The 15,983-nt window shown below is 34.7% G+C and overlaps 1 long non-coding RNA gene across 1 annotated transcript; it reads right to left on the bottom strand.

Moving 5' to 3' along the window:
- Window positions 1–1,207: 1,207 nt before the first annotated feature.
- Window positions 1,208–8,842, bottom strand: LOC101894416 (uncharacterized). Its single transcript, XR_009342853.1, has 2 exons — window positions 7,439–8,842; window positions 1,208–1,899 (listed from the first exon to the last, which is right to left on the bottom strand). It is a non-coding gene; the product is annotated as an uncharacterized LOC101894416 (long non-coding RNA).
- Between the last annotated feature and the right edge of the window lie 7,141 nt (window positions 8,843–15,983).

Here is a 15,983-nt window from a genome sequence, read left to right as displayed (position 1 = left end):
TTGAAGTTCGAAACGGATACTACAGCCTAAGACAGAAAATAATATGTGCAGGTCCACGTCTTCGTATAGCCCCATTTAAAGGTACCTCCCGATATTCGGTATTTTGATGATTTTTGCGACAATATTCATCAGAATTGTTTCAAATTTGGTCTTTGAAGTTCGAAATGAATACTACAGCCTATGACAGAAAATTGTCTCTGCAGGTCCACGTCTTCGTAAGCCCCCATATAACGGTACCCCTGATATTCGGTATTTGGATGATTTTAACCGGAATTGTTTCAAATTTAGTATTTGAAGTTCGTAATGGATACTACAGCCTCAGACAGGAAATGGGCCATGCAAATCCACGTCTTCGTATAGCCCCCATATAACGGCACCTCCCGGTATTCGGTATTTGGATGATTTTAGCGACTTTATTTACCAGAATTGTTTCAAATTTAGTTTTTGAAGTTCGCAATGGATACTACAGCATATGACAGGAGATTGTCTGTGCAGGTTCACGACTTTATATAGCCCCCATATAACGGTACCTCCCTATATTCACTATTTTGATGATTTTAGCGACATTATTTTCCGGAATTGTTTCAAATTTGGTATTTGAAGTTCGTAAAGGATACTACAGCCTATGCCAGAAAATTGACTGTGCAAGTTCACGATTTATATAGCCCCCATATAACTTTACCTCCCTATATTCGCTATTTTGATGATTTTAGCCACATTATTTTCCGGAATTGTTTCAAATTTGGTATTTGAAGTTCGTAATGGATACTACAGCCTATGCCAGAAAATTGGCTGTGCTGGTCCACGTATTGTACCTCCCTATATTTGGTATTTTATTTATTTTAGCTACATTATAAACAGATTTTTTTCAAGTTAAGCATTTGAATATTATATGTGAATAGCTTATGACAAAAGTTGCCTATGCAGGTCCACGTCGTCGTATAGACCCTAATATACGGCTGCATTCGGTATTTTTAAGATTTTAACAGAATTTTTAATGGATGGTGGAGGGTATTCAAAGTTCGGCCCGGCCGAACTTACAACTTTTTTACTTGTTTCGTATTCAATTTCGACACTTACGACTCAATCTATCTTAAAACTTTAATAAATAATGAAATCTCCTTATATATATTTTTTTCTTTTCAAGCATCCTAACATGCATCAACAAATTACGGTCTACAGTCTTTGATGATTTTCTTTGGCAGTGTTTTTATTTGCTTTTGTTTTTTTTGTATTTTATTTTTATTTTTGTGTCGTTCACGTTTTTTTGTTTTTGTTTTTGACAAAATAGCCTCATTTAAATGTAAATGACACCTAGACGAATGAGCGATATTTCATTAACAGACCATATAACGCATACGTCAGGCATAACCATATTCTCAGATTTAATTTCTACGGCTGACTGGCTACGAAGGGAAGACATCAGGCAAATGGAATTTTTATTTTTATCACTGTGTTTATGTATGTAAATTTCCTGCTGTTAGGTTTCATTTCGTCTTCTCATCCTTTTTTTTTGTAGACAGCTAGTTATTTACATAGTATACATACAAGGGACCACTTCGAACTACAATATGTATGTATGTATGTGGATATCAATTTACAAAACCAAACCTTTTCCTTATGTCAGGGGTGGTTCGCATTTATATTATTTTTTTTTTTCGAACATTTATCTTAACTAAATGAAATGTCCTTTTGGATACCACTACGCTCCTCTCCCGCACACACACACACACTCTACATGAATTAATTGCCATTTGTTTGCTAAAGACCCTTATGTTCCGTCATGTTGTTAGTGTTAGTTTGTTCCGGAAATATTATACATTATTGTTCCTTAAGCTTCACTTACCTTATTAGTTTGTAAATGTATAGTTATTCATCGGTCTAACGAAGGATGTTTATCTGAAAAGGGAAAAAAATCGATTTGTTGTAGCATAAGATTTTCTTCTATGTGTGTTCAAGTTGTTATCCGTTATAAACATTTTTATTTCCTTCAAAGTTGGGAATAATATGAATTTGTTAGCTTGTTTGAAATATCAGATCAGACCATTCATGTTGTATATTTATGTTTGGCAGTGTTAAATTGACACTGAACTTATGTCTTTGGTCACTTGTCTGTAAATGGCAATAGTTCCTTATAGCGATGCAGATGGAATCACATTCTGACTTGTTTTATAGAAGCAGTTTGTTAGTCTTAATATTATATACGCTGAACCCGGAGCGCTTCGCAACCCCCATTTGATTTCATATGCATTCAAAATTGTATATATTAGATACAATTATATGTTGGTTAAATATACAAAACCATGGGAGAAGCAGGAACATGATATGCCAATACGAAGAGTTTGTCCGTCGGAAACTACAATTTTCTGAAGTTGAGTGTCATTTCCAATTGGTGAATTCGAGGTAGCATACTTTCCCCTAATAAGCGTATCTTTATTAAATTTATGTGTAGTTTTTTACTGTTACCTACTACATTAATGGTTCTCAATAAAAATATATACCAATCTCATCCGATTTCAATATAATTTGACAAAAAATCCGAATTTAATTGAAATCGGACATACTGTCGGACATACATCAAATATTTAAAATTAACCGAAAATATATATGGGAGCTATATCCAAATCTGAAACGATTTCAATATAATTTTTTATTTTGTCATCAAAATCCCGTCACACATTCGAAATTTCATTGGAATCGAACATACATATCGTGCATCAAATTAACGAAATCAGTCTAAAATATATATTTGAGCTATATCCAAATCTGTACCGATTTCAATATAATTTCGCAAATTTGTTTGTGTACCAAATTTAGTCACTTATGCCGAATTTCATTAGAATCGGACATACGTATCGTATTTTGTGCATCATATATGTGAAATCGGCGGAAAATATATATGGGAGCTAAACTTAAATCTGAACCGATTTTAATATAATTTGCCCAATTTATTATTTTCTAATCAAAATCCCATTGCACATCCCAAATTTGATTAGAATCGAACGTACATATCGTGGTTGATGCATCAAATACATGAAATCGGTCGAAAATATATATGGGAGCTATATTCTAATCTGAACCTATTTCCAAATAATTTGACAAATTTATTTATTTATTTATTTATTTATTTATTTATTTATTTATTTTTTTTTTTTTTTTTTTTTTTTTTGATCAAAATCCCGGCACACATTCCAAATTTCATTAGAATCCAACATAATCGATCGAAAATAAATATGGGAGCTACATCCAAATCTGAACCGATTTCAATATAATTTGACAAATGTATGTTCGTTTTAATTTCCGTTGTAAATTCCAAATTTCATTGAAATTAGAGATACATAGCGTGTTTGGTGCATCAAATACTTGAAATCGGACGAACATATATATGGGAGCTGTATCCAACTCTGCACCGATTTCAATATAATTTGGCAAATTTATTCTTGTTCCGAACATTCCAAATATGGAGACAGTATATGTAATAGATCAATAGATATGCGCATAAAAAATCAAAATTTTTGGGAGGTACCTCCGATTCTGATGCTATATCTCCAGTTCCAAGTGGAATTTCAAAAATGTATATAGCCTATATAGACGTTCAGGCGATGCTGTAAATATATAAATATTGCGGCGTGCTAGGCTTGGACCATATCGACCTGCATTTAATATCAGATATTTAATAATTTTTAGAAAAGATTAAAATGTGCATGATTTGTTCCATTTTCATACTTTATCTAATACAGATAAAAATAAATAAAAATAAAAAATTACAGGAAAATCGAAAATGTATATCCAATTTTATGCGAACTTAAATTTCATATTCATCTCAGGTCTCTGGTCGAGAAAAAATTCTAGATATAGTTAAGAATCGTTGACTTGTCGCGCAAGTTATGACAGGTAAAAGTAAAAACCAGTAAGGAAAGCTCAAAAGTCGGGCGGGGCCGACTATATGATACCCTACACCAGTATGCATATTTAGTAGAGCTCTCGTAAAAAGGTTTATACAGGGTATTTAAGAGCTCTATGAGATATTTGGTACAAAATCAAAATCTATCTAATTCTATCGTGCATTTTACGAACTATAGCTATCTCTGAACCGGGTTTCTCCAAATTTTACGTATTAGCTTCTAGACTGGTGATTTGGGCTGATATTGACCAGTTAGTGCACATTTAACCCGAAATCGGATGAAGATATATATGAGAGCTATATCCAAATCTGAACCGATTTCGATAAAATTTAAAACAGCTATTCCTGTGCTCCATCTAATACTTGGTACCAAATATCACGGTTGTGGAGTGAATATTACGAATGTATGGGACTAAAACTCTAAATCGGATGAAACATATATATGGTTGCTATATCTATATCTGAACCGATTTTCACTAAATTTGATATACTTGCTTCTAGGCTGAATTTGGTCCGATGTACTAAAATTCAGTCCATTTGGACTTATATCGGCCATTTGGTGCACAATTAACCCGAAATCGGATGAAGATATATATGGGAGCTATATCCAAATCTGAACCGATTTCGATAAAATTACAAGCAGCTATTTCTGGGCTGTATCTTATATCTGGTACGAAATATCATTCTTGTGGAGTGCATATTACGAATGTGAGAGGCATAAACACCAAATCGGATGAAAGATATATATGAGAGCTATAGCTATATCTGAACCGATTTTCTCCAAAATTTGATATACTTGCTTCTAGGCCGAACTCGGTTGGGTGTGCCAAAATTCAGGTAATTTGGACTGATAGTGGACATTTGGTGCACATTTAACCCGAAATCGGATGAAGATATATATGGGAGCTATAGCTGTTTCTGAACCGATTTTCTCCAAATTTGTTGTATTTGCTTTAAGGCTAATCTCGGTCACATGTGCCAAAATTCGGGCCATTTGGGCTGATATTGGCCATTTGGTGGTCAATTAACCCGAAATCGGATGAAGATACATATGGGAGATATATCCAAATCTGAACCGATTTCGATAACATTTAAAACAGCTATTTCTGTGCTCCACTTAATACCTGGTACCAAATATCACGGTTGTGGAGTGCATAGTAGGAATGTGAGGGACTTAAAGATCAAATCGGATGAAAGATATATATGGGAGCTATAGCTATATCTGAACCGATTTTCTCCAAATTTGATATACTTGCTTCTAGGCCGAACTCGGTTGGATGTGCCAAAATTCAGGTAATTTGGACTGATAGTAAATATTTGGTGCACATTTAACCCGAAATCGGATGAAGATATATATGGGAGCTATATCTAAATTTGATCCGATTCTCACCAATAGGGTTCGTCCTTGGGCCAAAAAAATATTGTTTGGAAAATTTCATCTCAATCGGATAATAAATGCGACCTGCATTTTGTCCAAAAGAATACATGGACAGACGGACGGACGGACAGACGGACGGACATGCATAAATCGACTCAGAATGTGATTCTATGCAGATCATCAAAAGGAACTATGGGTCTATCTCGGTTCCTTTTGCCTGTTACAAACAAATGCACAAAAACATAATACCCTTACCACTATGTGGTGTAGGGTATAAAAACCGGTGACCCTTTGTGGGTGAGGTTTCAGAAGGGGTCCGCAGATATATATCATCTTCTCGTGTTAGCAAAAATGTTTGTGTTTGTGAAATTTGACGAGAGGTGTATGCTTATTACACTTTTTTGAGCGTTTGGTTTTTTAAAATCTTGAATCCAATGTGGGCGAGGTACCAAAAACAGTGGTTCGATCTCTACCATCTTTATAACAGATTTTGTGTTGATGGAAATATTGGGAAGTACGAAGTCTGAATGGAATCAGATATTAAAAATATCACTAACACTAAATTGAACACCGAATAAGTTAGATGGTACATTTCAAATAAGGTGTTTGCCAAAAATTATAATATAATTTTTTTCAGTAAAAAGGTATCTAAGTTCAGCGTCGAACTTTTAATACCCTCCAACATTTTGAAGGAACTTGAAAATTTTCCTTAAAAAAATCCGCCGGAAATACCGCTCAAAGGAAAATAGGTATTTGGGGGCTTTATAAAGACGTGGTCCCACATAAGTAATAGGCTGTAGCACCCATTATGAACTTTAAATACGAAATTTGAAACAAATCCGGTAAAAATGCCTTTAAAATCATCAAAATACCGACAACGGGGGGTACCGTTGTTTGGGGGCTATACGATATCGTGGACCTATATAGACAATTCTCTTCCAGGGAGTAAAGTACTTAAAAGGAACTGCTTATGTGGATTTTAAGAAAATTTCATTGAAAAATGAGCTATAATCATGAAAATACCGATTATCGGGAAGATCTCTTCTAGCGGGTTAATGAAAAGGAACTCCTTGCATGGATTTTTAGACAATTCCATTGAAAATATGCCTAAAATCATCTAAATACCGAATATCGGGAGGTACCGTTATATGGGGGCTCTACGATATCGTGGACCGAATAGCCCATCTTCGAACTTGACCTGTCTGCAGACAAATGTCTTATCTGTGAAAAATTTAAGCTTCCTATCTTAGTTCGTATTGCTTTTGCGTGATTGCAACAGACGAATAAATAGGGATAAATCGTCTTACAGCTTTACGCTTAGGTCTAAAGTTATTATATCGATGAGTTACACACGGAATGACGAACTTAATATACCCTTCATAACATATGTATGGTGCAGGGTATAAACAAAAACACAATTTTGTCACAACTTTTAGTGACTGGAATAATGAGTTTAACACCTGGTACGTTACCTGTCACTATAGTATATTAGAATGTATGTAGATCTCCTAATTTCAGAAACATTATATACGAATTTAAAAGATCAATATTCAATAGTTTAAAAAATATGGATTTTTACACAACATTGCCAGTGTGAAACACTCTTGCGGTCTTAAGTTTAAAAAAAAATCGTCTAATTGGCCCATTATCAGCAGAAATGTTTGGGAACGATAAAACTCTAAACACGTTCTTGAGATCCATGCCAATTTGGAAAAAAATCTTCATTCTCATTAATGTTCTTTTTTTGAGAATAAATTCCCTTGAATTATAGGCTTCACTTCAAAGCGGAGGAATTTAAATTGAGAAACTTGTAATTTGTGCACATTGAGTAGAAATTTATGACGTACTACTCTCTCACGTTGCAATGACATTGACATTCGAATGAAGAATAACCTTGACAGTCAATGTTGTAGTACAAATGTTGGGCGAATAAATATTTAACATTGCCTTGAGCGAATAGATATCGACAGGATGTAGAGGAAAAAACAATGGTTTCCACACCTGTGGTCAAGGTTGTATTTTTGTAATTATATATACTTCTGTTTGTAATTACATATATATTTTTTAAAATATAACAGTTGTCTTTTTTCATATATTTTCATTCTGTAATAACAATATCGGAGTGTGTGTATGTATTAAATTTCTTTTCAATTCACCTGTAACTATTAAACTCCGTTCTATTGTTGCTTTCCACTGGGTTTGCAGCCAAGTTCGGTTCGAAGTAATACTGTGTGGTACAACAATGGATTTTCAATGTTGTTTGTTGTTGCTGTTCGACACTCACACCTTAGTATGGCCTCTTTGTTCCTCTTTGCTTTGGAGGGGTTTTTTTTTTCTTAACTTTCATACGGCACAACAACCAACCGACCAACCAATCAGCCCGTCATGTGTGTTGAGGTGAAAATTTTCTTGATACACTTTTCAATATCATATCTTCTTTTTCGATTTGGTTTGGCTTGGCTTGGTTAGATTTTGTGTTTTATTGCTGTTGCTGGTTGGAATTTATCGGTTTTTGATTTGGTGTATATTTTGTTTTATCCTTGTTATTTATGTTATACACACACGAATTTGCAAAGTAATTTGTAATACATTTTTCACAAATTTCGTAAAATTTATTTAGGGGCTAAACTTCGGAAAAAAAATATTTTTCTTTTTTTCTGGAAATAATTTCTCATTTTACTTCTTTTCAGTGATAAAATTAAAAGCGCTTAACATTTGCCATGGGAGATTTGAGTATACAGTAAATAAATTTGTTGCCACATACATGTATGGGTATTTATGTGTGCGTGAGTGTGTTTGCTGTTAAAAATTTTAATCTCACAATCACCATCACTTAACTTTATATACAGAACCAACAAACAAATCATGAAGACTGACACACACACACACACACTTACTCATTTATTGACACTACGCTTTTAGAGATAGACATTTGTAGCTGAGACCACACTAACATACCATCGAACTCACAGACGTACTCACACTGCATAGTAAATCAGACACATAAACACAAACACATAACTACTACCAGCAGCAGCAGTAATTGTTATTAAACTTTTGTATTTTTTTTTACTTTTTTTTTCTTTTTAACTGAACTGAAAAGTTTCCTGTTTCACAGAAATTAAATTTAAAATTCCCAAGTAATGGCCAGTTCCGTCCGCGTACGATATCCTTCACTCATGACGGTACAACTCGAACTGTGCCTTGGCTCTTTGGGTTATCAGCGAAAGTTGTTCTCACTCACCCATTAACTGGGCTAGCTGGTTGGCACATTAGATTTTTCCACTTGGTTTTCTATGTTTTGCATCAGGTGGATGAGCGGCGATGTTTCAACTCTCACTTGCTCGCTCTCTCTCTCTCACTCATACACTTTCACTTTCATAACTTCGCCATAGAAAAATATTCATGTCTGTTGCTACATCCTGTTTGTTTTCCTTTTGTAGTCAATCATTTGCCTCACAATGGCTCTCTGTCTGTATTTGTATGAGCGTATGCGTGTGTGTTCGATGTACACCTGTTTGCGACCATAAAATGTGCTTGCTCGCTCGCTCGTTCGTCCGTGTTTTGTATGATTTTGATGTCCGTGTACGCTAAGAAGCAACAGCTAACTGTTGGTATTCATTTAATGCCATTGCTCTTTATACATGAAAATTGATTTTTCTTTTGCGAAAGTAATTTCTTTCGGAAAAGTTTTGAGTACATTTCCAATGAGGTTATTTCTCTTAAGGAGATAACAGAGAAATAATAAAGAGAATGAATGTACATTATAGTTAAAATTTTTTCATGAATTTTTGGGAAAGATCAGTTTATTGACCAAAAGTCATCAATAACATTAGTATGTAAATCCAAGCTCCATGAAAGTAAAAAAATCAAAAATTTTTATTTGGAGATTTGTAAAATTTAACATTTGATTTATTCTAAAAAGTTACCCAGACTTCTAGAAGAATGTTCGATTATTTAAATATATTTTTACTTCTCTAGGGAGTAGGTTCCTAAGGACGGGGCCAATACTGTCTATTTCGTATCGGACCTAAATTAATATGATATAAATATTGCAGTATGAACAAGATGGCAAGAAAATCGAACATTTATATCCAATTTTATGAGAAATTATAAATTCCATATTCATCTCAGGTTTCAGATTGAGAGAAATATTTTAGTTATAACAGATGCAAATATTGAAAATTGCGACTCTTTGTGGGTGAGGTCCCAGAAGGCCTTCGCCGATATTTATCATCTTCACAACGGGAGCTATATCTAAATTTGAACCAATATCTACATACAGAGGTATTATATGCTGTCTTTGGCACCAAAAATTATTGCTTTGGAGTACATTCTACGAAGGTGAGGGATTTAAATACAAAATCTGGCAATTATATACATGAGAATTATAGTTATATCTGAATCGATTTTTTTCACACCTTCTTTCGTCTTCACACCTTCTTTGATGTATTTTCCCCAATATCAGGTTTATTGAACTCATATTACGGCTTTGACGGACAAAATAGCATATCGGATGAACAATATATATATGGGAGCTATATCTATATAGATTTTTACGAAATTTGACATACTTGCTATCAGGCCCAATTCAATCAATTTGAGCTTATTTCATTGACAACTGTTAACATTACATGACGGATATATTTGGACTTTTCAGATAATTTCCTGCCCAGGAAATATTGCCCTCTATTAACTTCACATAGCCAATTGAAAGCAATTCCGTCAAAAATGTATCCTCGTTAGGTACAGTTATATGGGGCCATATCGAAATGTGGGCGGCTACACAGCCGAAGGTACACAGGATGTTTAGGTCCCGTTCTTGAAGATGACATTATCAGCCGCAGAGCTTATGTCAATTGGCCCCCTCAGATATGCGATTTGACACCGTTGATGTATTACTTGTGAGGTGCCACAATGTGCCTAAAAATTGGACAGATCATGTAGGCGACTGTATGACCAAACCGAGGCAGTTATTTGAATGAATTTATTTTTATTAATTAACCGGAAGACTTGTTTGTACTCGTTTGTATAAAAACGTCTGAGTGATATGAAATATATAAAATTTATGAAATCACTCATACATTTAGGAACTGTTGTGAAAACCGACAGTATGGACCCACCACTACATCCCCTACAAAGGGTCAAATTTTTGAATAACTATGAATTAGAATTATTATTGAGTGGAATTGTCGTTGACTGCTTTGAAACTAATATAAGCTACGACAATTGGTCAACATTGAGTATGGGTTAAGTTTGAACTGCGAGTCGAAACAGATATAAGGGTTGAATGAAACGGTCACGTTACATACTTGCTTCCTTCCTATGGCCAAAACGTGCCACATCGAAGTAACGGTTATAGACCCTGGGTCTCTTTGGTCTAAATCCGTTTCAGGGCATTTTGAATAGATCTAGCGATGTCTGTCCGTCCGGTTGATGCGCACGATAACTCTCGAAAGGTGTATCCAATTTGTTCCAAACTTTGTACATCGTAATATTATTATCAAACTTTGATTCGGAGATGGGCAAAATCGGTCCACTGCTTCTGGGGCCTCCCACCAAGAAAAAAATTTTGCTGCACAGATAGAGAAAAGATAACCCGATCTTGCAAAAACTTTGAAAATCCAAATATTTGCATCAGTTTCTGGGGCCAATTTTCAAGAAAAAAATTTTGCTGCACAGAAAGAGAAAAGATAACCCGATCTTGCAAAAACTTTGAAAATCCAAATATTTGCATCAGTACTAGATCAAGTGCACTCCACCAAGTACGTCCCCCACAAAGGGTTAACATTTTGAATAATTATAGCTCTTATAAAATGTGATGTAAGAGTCCAATTGTCTTCAGTGTGAAAGTGGAAAGTATCGGTTCACTCCCCTACAAAAAATAAAAATTTTGAACAACCACGAAGCTCATAAAACTCGAAATTAAAATCCGATATAAAGGGTGAAAGTTCTGAATAACCAAAACGGTAGTGAAATGCGAATTAAGCTTTCGGTTCTCTTCATATTTTATTACTACTAACACAATATCTGCTGTGAAGATGGAATATATCAATCCACTCCTTCTGGTACCTCCCTCACAAATTTTAAGTATTCATAAAGCTCAAAAAACGGAAAATTTACATTCGATTCCATTCAGACTTGGTAGACCTTAATAAATCCATCAAAACAAGATCTGTTATAAACATGGTAGAGAACGGACATTTCTTCCGGTTGGTACCTGCCTCACATAGGGTACCAGAGTTTGAAAAACAAAATGCTCAGAGGAAGCGAAATAAGCATCCAACTCTCGTCAAATTTCACACATACAAACATTTTTGCTAACACAAGATCTGTTGTGAAGGTTATATATATCTGCTAATCCCAAAGGGCCACAATTTTAAATAATTTGATCTGTTATATCTTGCGAAACAAGTTTACATCTGATATATCCAAATATTTCTCTGAACCAGAAACCAGAGATGAATATGAATTTTATGATTTCGCATAAAATTGGATATAAATAGATATAAATACCTCACGCACATTTCAATATTTTCTAAAAATTATCACATATCTCATATAAAGTGAAGGAAGTAGTCGATAATGTCCAAACCCGCCACGTCGCAATATTTATATCATATTTATTTATGTCCAATACAAAATGGACAATATTGCCCAATTCATTCGGAACCAACTCTATAGTGGGTCAGAAATTTTACTAATCATAACACAAATAATAATATATTTAAAAAACAAGTAAGCATAGACTATAGTCGTGCGGGGCCGACCATGTAATACCCTACAACACTACATTATCTGCCCAGATATTACCCTTTGCATTTTGACAAGGGACATTTACCCAACATTTACGCACTCCGTTGTGCTGTGGTCCATTATACAGATAAATATAATTCAATGTAATGTAAGGTAAAAAAATATAACAAAATATATACTTCAATATTATAAGTCAAATTGAAAAAATCGCATGCGATAAAAAATATCAAAAAATAAAGAAAAAATACAAAATACTACAAAATCTGTATTAACATCATCATTTGCATATTTTTAGATGTGATTATTTTATGCCAACAGGGCATTCTGAATTGATAACATTTGTAAAAATCGGTCCAGCCATTCTTGAGTTATAAGCATTCTAGCTAACATCGTCAATATTACCCGATGACCATCAAAATTGGAAGGCTTCTGCCCAGCCCTGATCTTTAGCCCCTTGCTAACTTCCGAGTCGATTGATCTATAATTGCAACCTGTAGAGCAACTGCAAAATCAGGAAATTTTTCAGTTTTTGGTCCATTTCAACCCCTAAATATTATGCGATCATCTCCAAAAGAAATAGGGTTCTATTCTGACCATAACCCCACCTCCATTTTCAATTTCGTGAGGATCGGGCCATAATTGAGACCTGTAGAGTGATTACAAATTACCATGGGCAGACGGACAGACGGACGGACAGATGAACATAGCTAGATCGACTCAGCTCGGCGAGATAGGAAGATCCATATATACTTTCCTATGTAAGAAATCAATATTTCGAGGTGTTATATAATTTTTGGGGCCAATCAAACTTATAATACCCCCAACACAAAGTGTTGTAGGGTATAGAAATCTTAGGTTGTAAATTGTTTAATACAGAAGAAAATATTGTCCTACGCAAGAAGTGCGACAAATTCGGACTTTTTGAAAAATTTAAGTTTTTAGACGTCGACTGGATATAACTTTCCGGATATAACATTCTTTGAAATTTCACGATATGCGAAGAGATTTTTTTTTTTTTTGATTTTTTTAATTTGGACTTGTCCACTACTTTTCGATTCGCCTTGATATAGGTTCAAAACTTTTCGCATTTTATTCGAAATTTATGAAGACGAATATTCCGAATATTCAACTCCTACTTTCTAACTTAGTATATGGTTGAAAGGATTTAGTCTCGTTACCTAACCGAATCGGCTATAGTATTTTTTTTAGAAACAAAAAAAAAAAGAAATATTAATTTTGCCGAAGTAGTCCCCAGCATTTTATGATTTATGCAACTAAATGGCTTTCTTAGCCAAAATTTCAGAGCCAAAATTATTGTTATAGCAATGTAAACAACACGAATTTTGTAAATATCAGCAACAGGATATTTTGACAATCAAATGAATTATGTAAAATAACATACATAAATCAAAAGAGAGGACAACAAGACAAGAGAGAGAAAGAGAGAATGTATATAAGAGCAAGTGTATAAATTCCAATGGTCTCCATGAGTTTTGCTCTCCCATGGTTGGTGTTCAAGAACATGACATTGAAAGTGCGAGTATGCAACAGATTTTGTTTGCATGTGTACACAGCCAAACACACATACAACGCAACAGTAAAGCACACTGGCACACACATACCCACCCCCACTCACACATACATTGAAATATATTCAACTGGTAGCAATGCAGACATGGAGGATGAAGGACACTCTCAAAAACACACACACACACACAAAAGCCATTGGAAGGAAAATGGAAACGAAAGCAACAGGATTAAAATGGAAAACATCGAAACATCGCCGCAGTTCTGTTCTATCTTCATATTCTTTAATTCTTCGATTCCCCTTTTTGTTGGTCGAATGGCTGGATGGTTGGTTGGGCTGCTGCTGTTGCTGTTCAATTGTTTGCCGTGCGGTGTGTATGCTGTCTTTCGTAAATATTTGGCTCAGAGTGATTTCTTTTGTTGCCATTCATTCGTCCATTCATTCCACTGCTGTGTCATTTTATCCTGGTGTGCTTTAAGTATATTATGGCGTTTAAAAAGAATATCTTTCTAATAAAATATTTATGCGAGTGTGTGTGTGTGAATGCGTACCTTTGTTTGTTTGCGAAACGTAAGCATGCATACACACACGAAAGAAAAAAAAAGGATCAAAAACAACAACAACAAGAAGCAGTACTTCACCTGTTTGAAACCATACGAAAAATACACAGAACAAAGATTAAGCATTGCACCACCATCGTTAGGTCAAAAAAAAAATTCCACTTAATTTCCAACCACATCACAAACAAAATTAAACTACGAGAGAGGATAACAATTCTGTGAAAATATGATGTTTCAAAACGAACGAGATATTGTTCTCAGTGTGTGAGTTTTTTTGGAATCATTACCAAGTATTGCATTACAGCTTATTAGGCAGGTATGTTTTGAGTTTTAAGTATGGTCATAGCTAACGAGGCCACATTAAGAGTAAATTCTAATAAAATTGAACGGGCTTATATTTTTTTATTTTGCGTATCTGTATATGCTCTACGCCAAATTGGAGTACGACTAAAACCGTCTCAGTATGATAAGGCTGGGGTTCCAAAAGTAAAATATATAAAATGAGTATCAATACCAGTGTGTTCCGAGATTAAGAAGAGGATTTTCTCAAAAATTTTACTTGAATTGATTGTCGGAACCCGAAATAATAAACTTTTTAGAACTTTTGCACATTTTGTATTGAAAAAAAAATCCCAAACAGATTTACAGACAGATGTATATCCTCAGTCAATGTTCGATTATTTAAATATATTTAGACTTCTGTTATGATTATTCAAATGATAATTCAAATAGGCCAATAAAGTCCACTTCATGCCGGATATATTGCGACGTGTCTGGTTCGGACTTTATTGGCTACCTCCTTCACTTTATGTTAACAAAAATTCCATTTAATACTTTATCTGATACAGAAAAAAAATTAGTATGGCAAAATTACAAGAAAATCTACCATGTACGGGGTAAGATAAAGCGTCCTAATTTTTACATTTTTTATTTATTTTTATTTATTTATTTTTATTTATTTATTTATTTATTTATTTTTTTTTTTTTTGAATAAAAGCAACAAATGTCGGAAATTGCATCAAATTTTCGAATAAGTATAAATTTGTTCGAATTGGTCACCTTTGACACGAATTATGGCCTTCAAACGGCCAATGAAACCGTCACACGCTGCCCGAATGTTACTCTTTGGTATTTTGGCCCATTCCCGGAGAAGCGCTTGCATGAGGTGATCGACACTTTGGTATTTTTAAGTGCCAACCTTGCTTTCTAAAATACTCGAGACACAATAGTCCAACGGATTGGTATCCGGAGATTTTGGTGGTCATTGTGCGCTGGAAATGAAGCGAGGAACCTCATTTTGTAACCATTCTTGGGGGCGTGTGCTGAGTCCTGTTGGAATGTCCAAGGTCTGCGGCCAAAATGTTTGCGTGTCCAAGGCTTTAATACATCCTCCAGAATATTTTCGCGCTAATATTCGGCATTTATTCTGATGCCACGATCGATTAATACAAGCGGAGAGCGACCATCCGCTGTTATGGCAGTCCACACCATCACCATGGTCGGACAAGTAAACACCATCATTTTGTTTGTTTACGAACTGCTGGACAACGAATGTTTTCTCATCGGAGACGAAGAAATCCAAATTCGTCAGTTCACCACTTTCGGCTAAGCGAAGCAACCCTTTAGCTCTTTTGAGTCTATTTCTTCTATCTGTTACGGTGTAAATTCTTGCACTTTTTAGAATTTAAATGGCTTTCCCCAAATCTGAATGGAATCGAGTGTTAATTTCGTGTTTTATGAGCTTCATGAATATTCAAAATTTTGACAATTTGTTGGGGAGATACCAGGAAGAGTGCACCGATATATCGCATTTCCACAACATACCTTGAGTTAGCAGAAATAATGTAATGTGTGCAA

This window comes from Musca domestica, unplaced genomic scaffold (genome assembly GCF_030504385.1).
Source record: "Musca domestica strain aabys unplaced genomic scaffold, Musca_domestica.polishedcontigs.V.1.1 36, whole genome shotgun sequence".
NCBI classification, from domain to species: domain Eukaryota; kingdom Metazoa; phylum Arthropoda; class Insecta; order Diptera; family Muscidae; genus Musca; species Musca domestica.
Note: the sequence above shows the minus strand (reverse complement) of the source record. Positions and strands in the feature narration are given on the sequence as shown.